The 18167-nt window shown below is 38.1% G+C and overlaps 1 protein-coding gene across 1 annotated transcript in view; it reads right to left on the bottom strand.

Moving 5' to 3' along the window:
* FBXW7 (F-box and WD repeat domain containing 7) overlaps window positions 1–18167 on the bottom strand; it is a 182070-nt gene that overhangs the window by 149844 nt on the left and 14059 nt on the right. The window lies entirely within an intron of this gene.

Here is an 18167-nt window from a genome sequence, read left to right as displayed (position 1 = left end):
CAATCCCAAGCACCAACACAGGCTGGGCAGAAAATGGATTGAGAGTAGCCCTGAGGCAAAGGACTTGGGGATGTTGATTGAGGAGAAGCTCAACATGACCCAACAATGTGCGCCTGCCGCCCAGAAAACCAACTGTGTTCTGGGCTGCATCAAAAGCAGCATGGCCAGCAGGTTGAGGAAGGTGATTCTTCCCCTCTACTCCACTCTTATGAGGAGTAGAGCCAGAGTACTAAGCCCACCTGTGGGGTCCCCAGCATCAGAGAAATGTGGACCTGTTCGAACAGGACCAGAGGAATTTCACAAAGATGACCAAAGGGCTGAAGCACCTCTCCTATAAAGACAGACTGAGAGAGTTAGGGTTGTTCAGCCTGGAGAAGTGAGGGCTCCAGGGAAACCTTATAGCAGCCTTCCAGTACCTAAAGAGGGCCTATAAGAAAGCTGGAGAGGGACTTACAAAATAGGCATGTAGACATAGAACAAGAAGAATGGTTTTAGACTCAAAAGAGGGTAGGTTTAAATTAGATATCGGGAATAAATTCTTCACTGCGAGAGTAGTGAGACAAGGAAACAGGCTGCCCAGAGAATCTGTGGATGCCCCATCCTTGGAAGGATTCAAGGCCAGACTGGATGGGGCTTTGAGCAACCTGGTTTAACGGAAGGTTCCCTGACTGTGGTGGAGGGGTTGGAACTAGATGATTTTAAGGTCCCTTCCAACACAAATCATTCCACGATTCTGTAATGACAGATGGTGAATATCAGTATCCCCAGCTAAGTAGCAGTAACTTTGTGGCACGTCAGATAAGCTGAAGTTTCTCAGCTCCTTAGCTAAGTTCCTTAGCAAACAGTTTTTATTCCTAGCCACAAATATTTCTACTCAATTTTTTTATGCAACGTAAATCAGTCACATACTGAATCTATTAGCCAAAATATTGTGGTATTAAGAAGCAGAAAACATTGTATATTCACCTCTAGGTACAAACAATGCCCATAACTATATCAAACCCTCCCCCTCTCAGTTTTTAATTGCAAGATTTTATCTTTACTCTGGCATTTCGTAAAGTTCAAAAGTTCATGCAAATTTAAGGAAGCATTTCCCTGGAATTTTTCCCCAAAGAATCATTTTCTATTGAAGTTTATATTCAGCTAAATATTTCATCATCCTCCAGTAGCAGGCAAATCAGCTTCACAACTTCAGTTAAAGAGACAACTGTATGTTATTAAATATTCATATATTTTGTGCAACTGAAACTGAATTATAAAAGTGACTTTCTGACCCAAACTAAATTGGTGCTTGTTTACCTTAAAAAATGCCTGACTGTAAATTGCAGTTCAGGAATTCCTTCATAAGCAGCTCCGTCCACAACACAGACAGAGATGTTCTGTTATATCATTAGCTGTCTCAATTAAGATCATCCCAGCAGGCAGTCTCAGGATGAGCTCAATCCATGAACTACCCTGCAAAAGCTCTCATTTTGCCATCCCTGCAAGCAGACAGCAGTGGCCATCGTCAAAACAGTCAGGTTGTTTTGTGTCGGGGCAATGACAGATGCTCTTCAGCTTTAACTCACAGGAGGTAAGTCATCCTCTTAAGGCCATGCAAGGAAAAAGACAACAAACAGCACCACCCTCTTCACAGACATTAAAAACAAAGGGTTGGCTATCATGTTAAATCACTAGTTACAGTATTCTCTTACAAAAAGAGACTTTGACAGATGAAGAACATTTTGCATGATGTTCAGCTCTGGAATAAAGTAGAGTAATATGCATGAAGAACCCCCCTGGAAATGTTCTTGTGGGTTCCCAAAGAAAAAAAGTACATGAAGTGACTAATTTGTGGTTTTTGAAGTGTTAAGTTAAAGAACAGAATTCTAAATTCAATTTGCAATTGATATCTAATGAATTTGCTGGAAAACACCCAAGATCTTTCTGTGGATAACAGTCCAGTGAAAGTACAGTTAAATTTAATTATTCAAAATGCATCTAGCTCACGATTTGAGCAATAGAAAACATCGCACAAAAAGACAAAAAGATTTTTTAAATGAAGCTCTGAAGACAGTGAAAAAGAAACAAAACAAAAAAGTGATGACAACATTGATTAATCAAGAGTTATACAACTATTTAAAGTAATCATCAACAAAAAAGCTGACTGTCCGAAGAGGTTCTATTTCAAAAAAACCCCATTACTTTTTCACTGAGAATACTGGGTAAAGAAAAAGTTGGGGTGTTAAATTCATAGAAGAAAGCTATTTGTCAAGTTAAACCAGAGACAACTGGCAACTTGCTGGGCAACTTCACCTTTGCACATTTTTAATTAAACACATCAAATCATCAGAAATTGATTTATATGAAATCTCCTCTGGAAATAATTAGTGCATTGTTTTAGGTTACCTTCATTTTACTGCAAAGTATTATTGCTGACAAAGTTAACAATGAATACAATTCACATACCAAATAACACAAGTATACAAAAGGTCCAAACAAGGATCTGACTTGATGGACAGATGAAAGCAGAGAGGCTGCAAGAAGGGGATGGTATTCCTAAAGTGAGTGTGACCCTTGGCCAAACCCACCAAGAGTAGCTCCCTTTAAAAATCTCATTCATTAGCTTCCAAGGGGTAATGATTCCAGTGCCTTCCAGGAAGGCAACAAGAGCTTTGTCAGTCTAGTAACTGCTTGCTGGCAGTTGAAGGAAAGGATGGGAGATGTCTGTGCTTCCTTCCACAGCTTCAGTCTCCTGTGGGACCAAAATTCAAAGGTTTTGCAGTTCAGCCTACTTTGTATTAGGTAGCACCGAGCAAATAAGAATCTCAATAGGTTCCAGAATTATGAAAGACAGTTTTAACAGTAGGCAGAACAATGAACAAAGAGTACTTCCCTGTAATTATACCCTATCCCACCCTTGGCTTCACTGAAGACAAACTTCTCTCCATATATCAAAAATTCCAAATAAGTTTACCTTTGAAAACTACAACTCCTGTGAAGACAAACATCTCCTTACACTAACTCATACCAGACAGAGCAGGTCATGCTGTACCTGTGCTCAAATTTATATGCTTGCTACAGAAGGTCCAACGTATTCATTTTCATGTCTTAAAAGGAATAGACTAGATATCATTTCAAGTACTTTCATACTTTATGGGCCTTTTACTGTCACAGAAAAGTAACAAAGATGTTTTTACTCTCTGTAACTGACAATCAGTTCTGCAGAAAGTCTCTCTGGCAGACTCTTCTCGGAGGCACAGAGTGACAGGACGAAGGCTACGGACACAAGTTGCAATAGCAGAAATTCTGACTGTGTTCTGAAAAAATTTCACATCACAAGCAGTCAAATATTGAAGCAGGCTGTCTAGAGAAACTCTGGAATATTTGTCCTTGGAGATATTAAAAAATTATCCTGAATAGCAATATCGAGCAACTTTATTTAAGCTGGTCCTGCTTTGAGTGGGGGTCTGAACTAGATGATCTCTAAAGTCCCTTCTAATCTAAATCGTCTTATGACACCACAAAAAAAAAAATCGCCTTATGACTCCATGAAACCGAAAGGAGGATTGGGAGGAGGGGGTGAGTCAACTGTACCACGTTGTAAAGTTATACATTAACATACATATAACAGTATATAGACTGATGTTTGATTTTTGCCTGTAAAAATTAGGAAAGTTGTAGAAATCCTTATTAAACTTTTTTAGGAAGTCTACTCTGTCTCTTCAGTGTTCTTCTGTTCCACCTCCTTATATCTAAAATTGAGCCTTTTTAATGTCAATAGTCAATAACATCCAATTTACAGAAATTTCAATCTCAAATTTCTCACTGAAAATGTCATCACTTGCTTTTACAATAGAAGACTGATAGATTTTTTAAAAATCTTGTCAAATCAATTGTATTCAATATTTTAATGATTTACAGCTGACTACCAAAAGAGGTAAAAGGCATACAAGTTCATTTTCAAGGAAACCATATAAACAGTACTTGTTTGATATAATGGAAGTAAAGATGGGCAACCATAAAGAGATGAGGCCAGGGCCACGAGGCTTTTCCTGCAATTGTTGTGCATGTGAACTGAAACACATCCTAGCACTCCCCTCAAAGGAGAGAAACAGGGATACACAGGGTATTTCTGATAGATTTGTTTGTTGCTCCATTACACTGACAGGAGTCAGCAAAAGCTGCTCCTTGACTCTCCATCGGGTTAGTCCTCCAGCACTGCAGCTTTGGCCCCTCCTACTGCCTACAAAGGCAGATTTTCAATCTGCCCATAAAAACAAAAAGAATCAGACTATTCCAGACTTAAGGGATTCTCTAATTAAACCTTCTATTTAAATGATGGTTCAATACTGAATTCAAACTGAGTTGCTCAGGGTTTTGTCCAGTCAAGTCTTGAAAACCTCCAAGGACCTGGTGAAGGGTTTGCACTTTGCACTGCGTGTCTGTTGACAAATAAAAATGCTTACCAATTAAGGATGTAAGAGAAAGGCAATACTGTAAGGAGAACTGAAACAGAATTCCATAAATGCAATTGCTTGTACAATTAGAAACACAAAGAGACTAGTGAGTAATTGATTTTCAAAAATCCTGTGCAATTTTTAACAACTCAGAGTGTTATATATTCACATTGTGTGTGTGTATGCATATATATACACACACAGGTTTTATATATACACAAAGAACACAGAAAAGATTTCAAAATGGACTAGCATAGAGCCAAACACAGCTGGTAACAACAGTCATGGTATCTCCTTCACTGCCTACTGGAAGCATTGCCCAAACACTTTTGAAATGGCTTGTTGTACAGGAATGAAATTCAGCATGCAGCAATAGTCTGAGATGATACAGCAACAGCAAAACTGCATTTGTAAAGGCCTGATAAAAGGATACTGCAGCAATCATGATGCCAGATAACGAGAGCTGGGATAAGAGTTTAACTGTGTGGATAGAATATGAATCTCAGATTTTCTGCAGCAAAAATGAAGGTGATTGCATGCGTAAAACAACAGCAGCAGTTTTATTCTTTGTGGAAACACACTGTTTCTAAAACCTCTATTGAGACAGCATGAAGTGATGCTGAATGAGGGAGCACACCTATGTTTGTGTCAGTCTTTCTGTTCAGTGGGCTGCTATAAAGACTCAGACCATTCCTTATTACTGATCCTACCAGTCAGGCATAAAATGACCCCTTCCCACCTCTGTAAAAATGTGGTGAGGTGAGATGGTGTTTCTCAGGACATTGCTTGGTCAGGCATAGCCATACAAGCAAGCAGAAGCTGAGAAAGACCCGCCACTGGGAGGAGCTGTAGCCATATGTGATCTTAAATCCTTGCCCTTCTCTCAGGACTGAGAACCTGACAGGAGTTACCGTTCCTGCACACCAGGTTCTTTCTGCCAGCAAGCCAGAAGCTGCCTGCTGCAGCACACCAATCAATGATGGGACAAGCATGGAGAACTAATTCTGCATTCTACACATCAGAAGTCAGACTTTCTGACATTAAGATAGCTGTCATTTGTGCTCTTCCCCAGGTTAGTCCACAGTTCTATCTGAAGCTATGCCACCTGAGTAAGTACAGAGAAACAAGTACCCCAAGTACAAGAAAAGGTACCAACTTCCCTGAATCCCCAAGTGTGAAAAGTAGTTTCTCCCTAATGCCACTTTCAACACAAGATGAAGTATTGCAAATACAACCAAAAAAATCCTGTTGATGTTTCTCCCTTTGACCACACCTTCATAAATCAAACAAAAGAAGCACTTCAGTCTTCACCATGTTATCTATGAATAACAGGGGGAACAACAATGATCAAAAGCCTGGAATGGCAAATTACAACAAAAGACTGAAGAAACAAACTGGAGTTGTTCAGTTCAAAGCAGTGCTTTTCCTACTTTTTTTTTTTTTTTGTGTGTGTGATTGAGTCTAGCATGGCATAGGAAAACTAGCAAGCTCCAGTATGACTCCTTCCACAGCACACCTCTGGGATACAGCCACCTTCCTTCTACTGTTGCTATGTCCTCAGCCTTGGGAGCAGAAGTGCTCCCAATCCTCACAGGATGGATAAGAACAGGCCTCACCCATGCCTTGTCCTGACATCATGGTCCCTCCTCGGCAAGAGACAAGTTAGAAAGCACAAACTCCTGAGCAGAGGCAATACACCACAGCTGACACAGAAGCCACCTCAGAGCATTATAATACCCAGCAGAGCCATCACCTGCCACTGGTAGTGACTTTAGACGCAGCTGTCTTACTGTTAGATGCCCACATCCATCACCACTGACAATGCTACAGTGCCACACTAGTTTGTTAACCACTGGCTTAGATGACAGGAGTGAGGAAAGGAAAACAGCACTCTTTTAAAAGCTGACATTGTTTAGCTTGGAGAAAAGGAGGCTCAGGGAGGACCTTGTTGCTCTTTGCACCTACCTGAAAGAAGGCTGTAGCAACGAGGACATGGATCTCTTCCCCCAGGTAACAAGCAGTAGGACTCGAGGAAATGAGTTGTGTCAAGGGAGGTTTAGATTGGATACTAGGAAAAATTCCTTCACTGATACAGTGGTCAGGCATTGGAGTAGGCTCCCCAGGGAAGTGGTGGAATCACCATCTGTGGAAGTGTTCAAAAGGTGTGTGCATGGGGTTTGTGGACACGCTTTAGCGCTGAACATGGCAGTTCTGGGTTAATGGTTGGACTCAGTCTTGGAGGTCTTTTCCAACCTTAGTGATTCTATGATTCTCACAGACATTCGCCGAACTACAATAGATCTTTTGTCTTGAGGAAGAAGTATAAAGTCCCTTCTGTCCCTCATTTCTCTTAATGAGCACACATGACAGGATAACAGGAGGTTAATAAAATTTCTAATGACATTTTAGCCAGGACTGATTGTCACATCACAATCAGCATTTTCGTAAATACATGAGAGGTCTTAGCAGCGCAGCTGGTAGTGCTCTCTAGTGGAGATAAAATAAACTCATTTTGCAGTACTTCAATCAGAATTCACTGTAAACATCAATCTGCTATTCAAAGCTGAGGAGACAAAAGCTGAGCAAATACCTTCAAACACAGGTTTCCTAAATATCTACCAAAAGTAAAGGGGAGATTCTTCCTTCATGAGCTCAGCACTTTGCTTCTTATCAACTTCCTTCACTATGGGCATACGATGTAAGGAAGACTATAGAACATAATTATGCAAATTTTGAAGTGTAACTACTGCAAAGCTTTAAGGTATATGGATGACAAACCAGAAGACAGATAAAGTGGAGCCCCTCTACTACTAACATCACAGTTGATGGAGGTAGGTTTTTTCATTGTAAATTTTTTTATCAGGAGTCAAGGAAGCCAAAGAGCTATCTAAGAACTCTGACCAACATATGCATTTTTGAGTGCAACATTTTGGTGACAAAATGAAAGAGTATCCTTATCACACTGCCACGGACTTGAGATCTCAGCTGCATATTTGAGTTAGAGGTGCTGCCTCTTTATTTTGAAGGAGGAAATGAGACTGGTGCATAGCTCCTGTGGGATGACTGAAATTTTGGATCAAAGTGGATGTTAATAATCAGAGCTGGTAACACAGAATAGAACAGGAATGTAGATATGATCTTTTTTGATTTCAAATAGAGCAACAGAAGTTCTAAATCCCAGTTAGGTCCTCGGTTCTATCCATGCAGCCTGTAAACTCTCAAGTCAAAACTTAAAGGATATATTCAATGCAACCTGAACTTATTCTTCATGGTTACATAAGTTCCGTTCTACTAAACACAACTTCTAGTTGGCAGCTTCCAGACAAGGAGGAAATTATTTCAGCAATTTAGCAGTAACATAAAGAAAACAAATGGGTTCCACAGCATACATACAACAGCGCCAGTGAGAAAAATTTCAAGTCAAGTTTACAAAGGTACCAAAATTTAAGCTACGGTCACCGTGAAAGATTGTAAGTTATTTGTGCATTTTCATCACCAACTGTTTACAGAGACAATCGTAAAGTGGTAAGGCAATGAATTAAACTTGCCCTGTTGAAAGATGGAGATGATTTAGCAGATCTATGAATGCCAGTTCATGTGATTACGATGGCTTTGGTGGAACCATTAAGCAACAAAACAGCCTACACCTTTGTGTATTTTCTTCAAGAAAGTTTCAACAGCATCCCTGAGGTCCCTGCCTAATCAGTTAACTGAGGGAGAAGGAAGAAGCAATTGTGTATAACCTCACACAGATAAATACGAAACATTACTAGGCCATTAACAGAGTATTTAATGTTGATCTTTTGGTCTCATCAAGGGCTCATTCTCCTAGGATCTGTTTGCAAGTACCATAATGATATCTTGCCTGTAAAGGATTTTTGATTTTATTTTTTATAAACATTGGAATAATCAACTTTTCAGGATGCAATAGTTCCCATGGGCAATGTGCATGATAACCCCAAATGGTTCCAACCCAGTGAACCAAGCTACTCATACATCAATTCTGTTTTGCAATTGGGACAGAGTAAACACAAACAGCAAGGCATTTTTTCAGTTATGCTTTCAGAGATTGAGGCCCACCTTCCCTGGTAGAGCTAATCAGTGTAATGTTGTCTTCTCTCAGACTAAAGAAAAACTACTGTGTGGGAAAGTAATTATTACGGACCTTGTACATCAGTCTCTTAATGGCTTCCATGCCATTAAATTAACAAAAAGTTAGATGAACTTATTCTCTGTTACTGTTCTAAGGCAGTACTCTTCATACCTATTTTCAGACAATGATTTACAAAGAAAACTCAAAGCGTAACAGAGATGCAGATATATGCAGAAAGGCTGCTAAATTTACAACAATGGGAATCTGCAATGCCAGAAAAGGTAAGATGCCAAGTTTTCTACAGAAACAGCTGAAGAACCAAGCAATCAGTCTCTGATACAAAGGAGGGTTTGCAATTTTATTTTCTGCTTGGTTTAGTTTGCATAAGATTAAAGAACAGTGTGTCAAAGCAACTCCTAATAGTCTCTAGGGTTTTCCAAATTCTTTGAACAATTTAATTTTAGCACCAGGTATGGAAAACTCAAGATTCTGTTTATTTACCTTGTAGCAGCAGCCAGAATAAATTTCACCTGAATGAATTTTGCTTTCTAGCAAGGAGAACATCACTAAAGTAGAAAAACATCGAGAAATTCCTTTGCATGGTCTCAGATTTGTATCAAGAATTTGTATCAAAGGTGCATATATATATATATATAAAATGTATCCATTTGGATATGTGAGACACAAAAATTGTGAGGTGCATCAACAGAGTAAGTACTCTGGTCTACAGCACCATACCTGTCATTCTATTACATATCCAGAATCACAGTGGACCCCTCTGAATCAGCTGGTCCATTCACATACATATGAAAAAAAATATATATAATTTCTCACACATGCAAACTCAGCTGATCAAGGCCTTCGTTATTACAACAGTGAATTACTACAAGGTACTGGATAGGAAGACAATTCTTGAGACAACTTTGAGGCTGCTCTCAATAAAAATGTGTCTCAGGTTCTCAGTAATATGCATACAGACACATGACATTTCGTGTCATACTCCAGTAAACAAAGGTATTCAGATTAACAGTTAAATCTGTGTCTGCATCCAGATTCACATGCAGCACTGTTAAATCATCCTGCAAGATCTTCCAGTTCTGTGGCCAAGTGAATATTTTCACGACACTAGTATTTAAATAGGAAAATATTGCATATCCTATCCTAACTGGTTACAAATCTATTTTTTATAATCCATGCCAACAATTTCCAACAGTTCGAGGTATGATATTACCAGTATAGTATTAAAGTCCAATCTCACCAAAAAAAACAAAAATAAAAAAAGGAAGAAAAAGAAAAGGCAGTATAAGAATTAACAAAGTAAGTTCAAAATAAGAAACAACAAAAGACTCTAGAGATGGCACCTTTCAAAATAAGGGTTTTATCAGTAACTTTATTCCTCACAACCAAGACCTTATTATCATTTTCAGCTTGGCTATCAAATCAAGTTTGGCCCATGACATAAAATTTTATCTAACTAGTAAGAAAGAATAATGGAAGCATTTATTAGAGAAGGAAGGGCTGTTTGCTTTATACTTCCCATTTGTTTGCTAACAAAACATTCTGTCTGACTTTATAAAATAGCAGCAGTCAGAATGAACAAACAGAAAAGAATTAAAACTTAAATGGGATACAGTACTCTCCCCCAGTAAGCATCACTTCAATAGTGAAGCACAGAAAGCATAAAAATGAAACTGGCTTTAAGTTGACCAATCTTGTTAAAAAAGGAGACTGTCTTTGCTAAAAGAAGTCTACTTTAACAGTCTAATCTGAAGAATATTTCCTTCCAAAAATCTGGATGTCCTTTATACCCATTCCCAAACTTTAAAAGGAAAAAAGTCAATACTGTCTAATGGCATACTGCATGCTAGACCTCCCTGCCTAGCTGCTGTTCAAAAGACCATGATGGTATTCAAAGAGCAACAAAACCTACACTTTGAAGAAACAATATATAAACCTGACAAGCACCAGAAAGCAGATTCAGGTGCTCCAGACACCAATGTCCACCAAGACGGGGTTCCTGTAGCTCTGCTTCAGCTCATGTTCAGGGAATGTAATTCAACCCACACAAAGCAGAAGGATCCAATTCCTTCATGCAGTGGTAACAGGAGCATCTGTAAAATATACTATTTTTAGAAGCAACCAGTTCCCTGCCAGCTGAGAGGAATGAGGAGCTGGAATCCAGAACACCAATCTGCCTGCTAGTTACTGCTGTATCTGACCCAAAGGGATGTGCCAAGCTCCCCTTGCCTTGACAGCTGCCTAGAACATGAAGTCAACTGAGACAAGCTTGCTAGAGTCATTTTTTGCCTCTTCTCACCTTGCTTAAAGATCTCCTGGACGCTCGTGACAGTTTTTGCAGCTCAGTGACAGGGTTTTTTGCCAATCCCAGGCAGCCAATATTTTGTGGATTACTCTCTGAGGATATCTGCAGCCCACAAGGCTCAAGCATTTTGTAGACTGCTCAAGGTTTTGATTGTATCACATGTCAGCAGGTACCAAAACCAAAATTTATCTTTCTAGTTCATATACACGTGCTTAATCCTGTTCATAACTTCCAAACTTCTTTCCAATTATTCTGACCCAGAAGAAGATGTGTCTATCTGAGCACCAAATGATTTCCAGGCTTTTATATCCACCCCTAAGAGCTCAGTACCATTATTCTTATCTAAAATGTACAATGGAAATCAGACTAAACCACTAGTTCATTAAATGATGATTCTGACATGAAAAACTTTCAAGCATTAAAAATCAGGATGTCTTCTTAGCTGTTTTGTGCAATTCATTTCAGACCCGGGAATCAAGCAACATTTTCAAAAAAATTATAAATGAATGGTCTACCTTACAGATTCAGGTAAGGCAAGACTTATATTCAAAAGAAGAGAGGTAAGTCTTCTCTCAGAGCCATTTTGATAAAGTTTCTTCAGAGTACTGTGAAACTTTAATGTCTGTGTGTCACACTCTGAGAAAGGCAAACACGGAGCCGCTCAAGAGTCCCATCTTATTTTTAGCATAACTATTGCCCATAGGGCACCGTAGAGACAGATTTTTCCTCTCTCTGCCTTCAACCCCTCAAATAAATCCCCTCTATTGGATTATGGATTAATGCAGCAACTATAGCAGTAAGCTGTTTCCATGAGAGTGAAAGAACGTAAGATGTATACCATTAAGCAGAGTAACACTCATTTGGAGTTTGTCACTCTGTCTTGGATATTGCATGCACTCCAGGAGAACAAAAGTTATATTTCAAGATATGTTTTGAACATCATCAACAGGACAGCAATTTAGCACCTGCCTAAACAGTCCCACAAGCACTTAATTAATACAAACCTCCGTTTTCCTTAAAGCATCTAATGTCTAGTAAAACTAACAGTAACTCATTTTAAGCCACTGCTCCCACTAAACAATTAATAGTTATACATATGTTAAAGAACACATTAACTAATTATATAAATTACAAACTGCCATTTCAGTGCAGAATGGTGAACTACTAATGCTGCTTCTTTTCTACAAAGAAATAAAACTCTATTCTTACACTAGCATCACAGACTGTGATTCCCTGAAACAAATACAAACACTTAAAATACGAGCTCTAATTTCATCTGGGTTACGTTAATTAATATGAGAAAGCTGAAATCTTGTGGAATGAAGAGAGATTTTTCTAGGAAGATGGTAAAAGTTAAAAGGCCTTTGCCATTCGAGGAGGGCAGAATAGACAATTACTATTTATACATGATATACTGAAGATTTAAAGGAGTGGGGAAAATTTATGCCATTCCCTCTCCTGAGGCCATGACAGGTTGCATAATCCCACACTTAAAGACACAGATTTGTCTTCTCAAGGTTCCTTTAGGCCCATGTTGATTAAACTCCAACCACCCAGTTCTTCTTAATACCTTGCTTACCTAAAAGAATAGAGTGGTTAGGTCTTTTCTCATTTTAGATGTGTGTTCACTTGGGTGCTTAGCAGTTATTTGCTTTCCCTCCCTTTACTCCCATAACAACATTGGGTGAACTGTATTGAGTACATTACATTCTGGTGCATGAACATGTAAGACCCAAATATTTTGTTGATTTTAGTGGGAAGGAGAGCAAACATTTACCATAGGATGGTGAAGACTCATTGGCAAGCGTTCCATTTGTTGCTCTGCAAGGCCTGGTACTGTGTGATGAAAATTCACCTAAAAAGTTTGACTCTGATCATGAGTCTGATGTTGGGGGATTATTAGAAAGCTAAGGAAAAGTGTTGGAAAAATTTCTTCCACTATAACTCGTAAAGTTTAATCATTTCCTATACAGATTCCAAGACACTATAGGGATTTTTCATGTTGTACTGCAGACAGTTCATGCTTGATATTCAAAAATTTTACTATTTCTCTAGAGGAGTAGTGTTCTGAGGTAGATATTTTGAAAGATGAATGTCAATTGCACTCTCCTTATTACAGATGCAGTGATACCTAAAGGCTAAACAGTACACATTTAATTGTATGTTGCAGATGGTTGCTCATTTTAAAACAAAAAAGCAGATGTTGGTTGTGTCTTCTTTCTTCAACACATACAGTTTCTGGGCCGCCAGCTGATATTGAGATGGATATTTAGGAAGTTGATATTGATGAAGAAACACATAACGAAAAAGCTAACTGCAGCGCAGCTCTAGCTAGCTAAAATTCTGTAATTTGTTTTTTTTTTTGCTTTACCTTTACTTAATCTATCTTTCCAGTGAAAACTGCACCAGAACTGCCAGTTTCCTTTTATATGTACAGCTGGCAGTTGCCATCACAAACTCAAGTTACAGATGGGTGTGCAGTTATTATAGTATCAACACAACTACAAAACCAGTTTCCCAACAGTGGGCTGTAGTAGTATAAAAAGTATTATTTAAACCCACACAACCTCTTCAGTTCCATCACCCATAAGGATACTTTGGACATAAAGAATTTACACGTTTGTTGAATTGCATGTAGTCAGCTGCTGCCATGTTGGCTACTTTTACAGTATTTTTATAGTAATCGTTGTACTGTCAAAAACTTCAGATACTTTGACTGGTTCTAAGCAATTCTGAGGACATAAGTCACCTTTGAAATTTGCACATTAGGAAACAGAGGAACAGACTCATCAGCAAGTACAGAATTTCTGAGGAACATCTTAAGAGTATCTGACAGAATGGGGTGGTAACATGACCTCTGGAAGAGGCAGCTCCTTTAAAAATCAGGGTTGACTCAAGTAATTTTTAGACTCAAAAAGGAAAACCAAATATTTTAAAGAAGTATAAAACCATCGAAACAACAAAATGTAAAACAAGGGTGGAAGGGTAGAACTGGACATGCCAGGGATCAGAGGGAAAAAAATGCAACCAGAAGATAGGGAGATAGTACCAAGAATGCACTGGAAAGCAAAACAAACCTCCTAGAACATTCTAGATGACCACAGAGAGAAAGAGGAAAAGCAGGGAAGGCAGGAACCAAAAGAGATCAGGAAGAGGACACCGCATACAGTGCCAAGCAAATATCCCACCCATCTCCTCATGGGAAGGGGAAATGAAAAAATGTGCTTTTTTCTCCTCTAAGTTTCCTCCATGCAAATTTTACATTAATGACATTTTGATGCTATAGGTTTCAGAAAAAAAAAAAATAAAAAAAAGTCGAAAGGTACTTCCTTCACTGTTGAGCTATAGCCATTAACCAGAGCATGATGGCAACTCAGCTCCCCTCCAAACAGACTCAGCAATGCACAATCTGAACACATACTCAGTGTGCTGCTATTCCTCAATGTGTTCTTATGCCAACTCACCCAATTTCATTCCTAATCTCAAACAGAGGTTTATAGTGAACAACTGTCTAAAAAACAGAATCTAGACAAATTTATACAAGGACAGCTTCACTGCTTGTCATAGTTTTTCCTGACAAATTATTGCAGGGAAAACTTGCTTTTCCTGAGGAATTAGGAGCGCACCAGGATACAAAACTGCTCCATGAGAAAAACAGTAATTCAAACACTTTATTGTAATATAAATAGAGTTACCACTATAAACTAGGCCCAGCAACCATAACCATCAAGCATACAACACAATCCCTACAACCAAAGTCAAACTCAAGTGTAAAATATATTCCAGCAGCTGCTCCCACCAAATGACAAGTGCAAATCTGCAAACCAGAAACCAGCCAGCTACAGAACATCCACACTGCTCTATACTGCCCCATCCTTTAAAAAATAAATAAAAAATACTTGCAGAGAAGGATAAATTGCTCTCATTAAAAAGAAAGTCCCTAATCCTTTCAATCACGATAACTTCACATGTTATGTCATGTCGTATAAATACATTTGACAAATCTATCTGAATTCCCCACTTAAACTGCAACATTATTGTTCTCGTTACAGGAAGATGCTCACCTTTTATGAGCAAAATAAAAAGTTTTTTAAACAAGCCGATAACTCCAAAAATGAGCTAGTAGACTGCAACATCATCCCTCCTGATTTAGAATCCTTCCATTACACAGACATCAACTTTGAGAAATAATTATTATCACTAGAAAAAGTCTAGAGAATCTAAGAAATGTCTTCTGTATCTTAAGCAGATAGCTAGACGGGGGGAAAAAACCCAAACTATTTGCTCATTTAACTAAATTCTTAGGAAGTAATTCAAGAAATAAAATAAGGTCACTTAATTCAACCAAAGGCTTTGGTTAAGTCATGTGTGTTAATCACTTAATAAAACAAGTCAGACAGTCAATAGTAAAAAAAAATTTTTTGAAGACTAATACAATTTTCATTCAGAACTAAATGAGTACCTACTTAATATGCTTCCTTACAGTCACAGTATAAATACCTTCTTTCTTTACACACAGGTTCCACGAAAAACAGCCTTGAGAAAGTCAGTGCTGCCTTTTCTTGTTTCAGGTGGTTCACTGTACTGAGCCACCTAGCAAGAAAAGCAGCAGGAGAGGTACATGGTCTCTTGATTCTTATATTGCTGAACTCAAGACACAGTACTGCATTGCTCTTTTCCCCGCACGCTCTCCTTCTTCACAAAAAACTTTTTATTGTGCTTTAACAGAAGGTCAATGGCTATCACTTCTCTACTCTAGCACAATGGTGAATTGAAACAAGAACCCATAGCTGTTTGGACCGACAAAGCAACCAGTATGTCTAAGCCAATAAAGCGATTTGTTCATTAAAGCTAGTAATAAAGCAACCTTTTGTTAGTCTATGAAACATCAGAAACCTCATAGAATGCATTTAACTATGGTTTCTTAAAAATCACCAACTCAAAAGTTCTAAAATCTGTTAACTTCTCCACTTCCTTAAACTGATAATAAAAAACCCTTAGCATTGACTTTTTAAAACACAGCAAGTACAGTGCAAACTTTCATGCCTATTCATCAAGACGAAAGTTTAGGGCTCTTGGTGAAGGAATCCCCCTGACAAAAGCTCAAATTTATCTTATTGATGACTTATGCAAAGCTTCCTGCGCAACACTGACAACCTATAATAATGAGACCAGCACAATCTTGTACAATAACAACAAAATCACTCAATGGATGCACTCAATTTGGACCCAAAGATTCATTGAGATTTGACAAAAGAAATGAGGTGTAGTGAGCAAAGATCAAGATGCTGTAAGCACTCACTTCCACTGCTTTCAATTAAACAGAACCTGATTCCCAGTGCTCGGTGTTGCTGTGTAGGGCGGGTGTTGTAACTGTTCTAAGTAACCAGCTTTAACATGACTCTTCCTCCAAGCAACATCAGTATTTTTGCCTTAATAATTTTAGCAACACAGTATGAGCAATCCTTGAAGGAATTAAAATTAAGTTACCTCCCTTACTCACCTTTACTAGACTTGCTTTGGTAACAGGTCAGCTTCATTATTCTCTGATTGAACACTGGGCAACCAAAAAGGAAAAAAATAAAAGCCAGGTAGGTATTTCCTCTAAACTACTGTATTTGTGAAAGACGATTTTACCAGCAGTAACATACAAGTATTGAAGTTGCATAATATGTTGACATAGACAATAAATAAAAACATTATCTGAGGCGAAAAAGTGTATAGAGTCTATTACTCATATTTAACAGTGAAATACCTCTTGTCCTAGTGGCAAACCAATGTAGAAGCAATCTGAAATCATTCTTCTGCTGTCAGTTCTCATATGCTTCTTTTTCTTTTTTGTACGCACAATGACCCAAGCAAAAATAAATAAGCAAGTTTCATCCTTGCTACTGCAACTTCTCTGGGACAAGATTCCCATTTGTTACACTGGATTTGAATTCTCAGTTAAAGTTCTTGTAAAAGAATGAATGGTAAGATATTTGTCCCCACTCAGATATTTACAATCAGCTAACGTTCTGTCCTTTGCTGTTCCGAAAAATAATCTGTATTTCTAAAATAAACAAGTCTGCTATTTAGGATAGTGATAGCATACCTCCCTCTACACTGTGACTCTCACTATCAAGCCATGAGATTATATCCTCCTTCTGGAATTAAGTGCTTATTCTAACAATAACACTTTCAATAGCATGTGAAACTATTCAACTAAACTGTTGTCAAGCAGCTTGATAAGGCACAAAAAAAACAACTGATAGCTGAAACGAGTCTTACAACAAGTTTTGCAGACTTCCTAGCTACTGCCAGACAAATAGTTAATCAACGAGTAGTCAGGAGGAAAACACACTACCATTAAACTTCACAGCAAAAACAGGCAGGTAATCTTACTGAATTGTAAAGTTTTTACCATCTTCTAAGGTTTTCACTTAAAGCTTTTCTTGGACTTTGGAGTCTTTTGCCTACTATTGCACCACTGACATATGCTGGCAAAGAAAACAGCAGTACAATAACTATTGCAAAGACACTAATTCTAAAGAGAGTTACACAATGCTTTTTCTACATCCTCCTTCAGAGAGAATATATGTTACTTCCAAACAGCAAACTGAAATAAGTGGAAACATAATGCTTTCCTAATTAAGCTCTGATGTCACACTTTGCTAATTTTCCCTGCTGATACCTGACCAGGTCTTTCAACAATTTGACAGTCAAATATTCATTTAGGCTTAAGAAGAGTCATACAAGAATAAGGCCTCCATAACACAATACACTGCCTGATATTTGTGATCAACTGCCCTTTTCAGTTTGCTTACCTTCCAAAATTAATCCTCTGCTTCAGTTCAATTCTACTCCTCTCAGAGTACAAAGTCAATGGTATTTATGTTCCTAAATGACTTAAGCATACTTGAAAAATCCTGCTCTTTAGAGATTAACTTCTTGTTCTTCAAAGTAAATAAATAAAGGTTTAGACTAATGAGAAGTTCATGGTACTTTTTAGATTGTATTATCAGTGGAAAACTGATGGTAATAAGTTCTTTTCTGAGGCAACAAAAGCACATTCACTAAAAAGTTTGACAAATTTACACATGTGGCTAGCAATGTAGCAAACATTATGCAGATATTTTGCTTTTTACAGGTATTCTTATGACCAAATCTAAGTATGTTACTCCAGTAACAGCAGGATCAGACCTGGATTTCATTTATCTTCAGCTGTACTCCACAATAACTAATATAATGTTGCCACTAGTGGCAACAGAAAATTAACCACTGAGTTAAAACACATCACAAGTATCTTTGGAATTTTCCTCCATGATAGCAA

This window comes from Myiozetetes cayanensis, unplaced genomic scaffold, assembly GCF_022539395.1.
Source record: "Myiozetetes cayanensis isolate MyiCay16 unplaced genomic scaffold, myiCay2020 scf7, whole genome shotgun sequence".
NCBI classification, from domain to species: Eukaryota; Metazoa; Chordata; class Aves; order Passeriformes; family Tyrannidae; genus Myiozetetes; species Myiozetetes cayanensis.
Note: the sequence above shows the minus strand (reverse complement) of the source record. Positions and strands in the feature narration are given on the sequence as shown.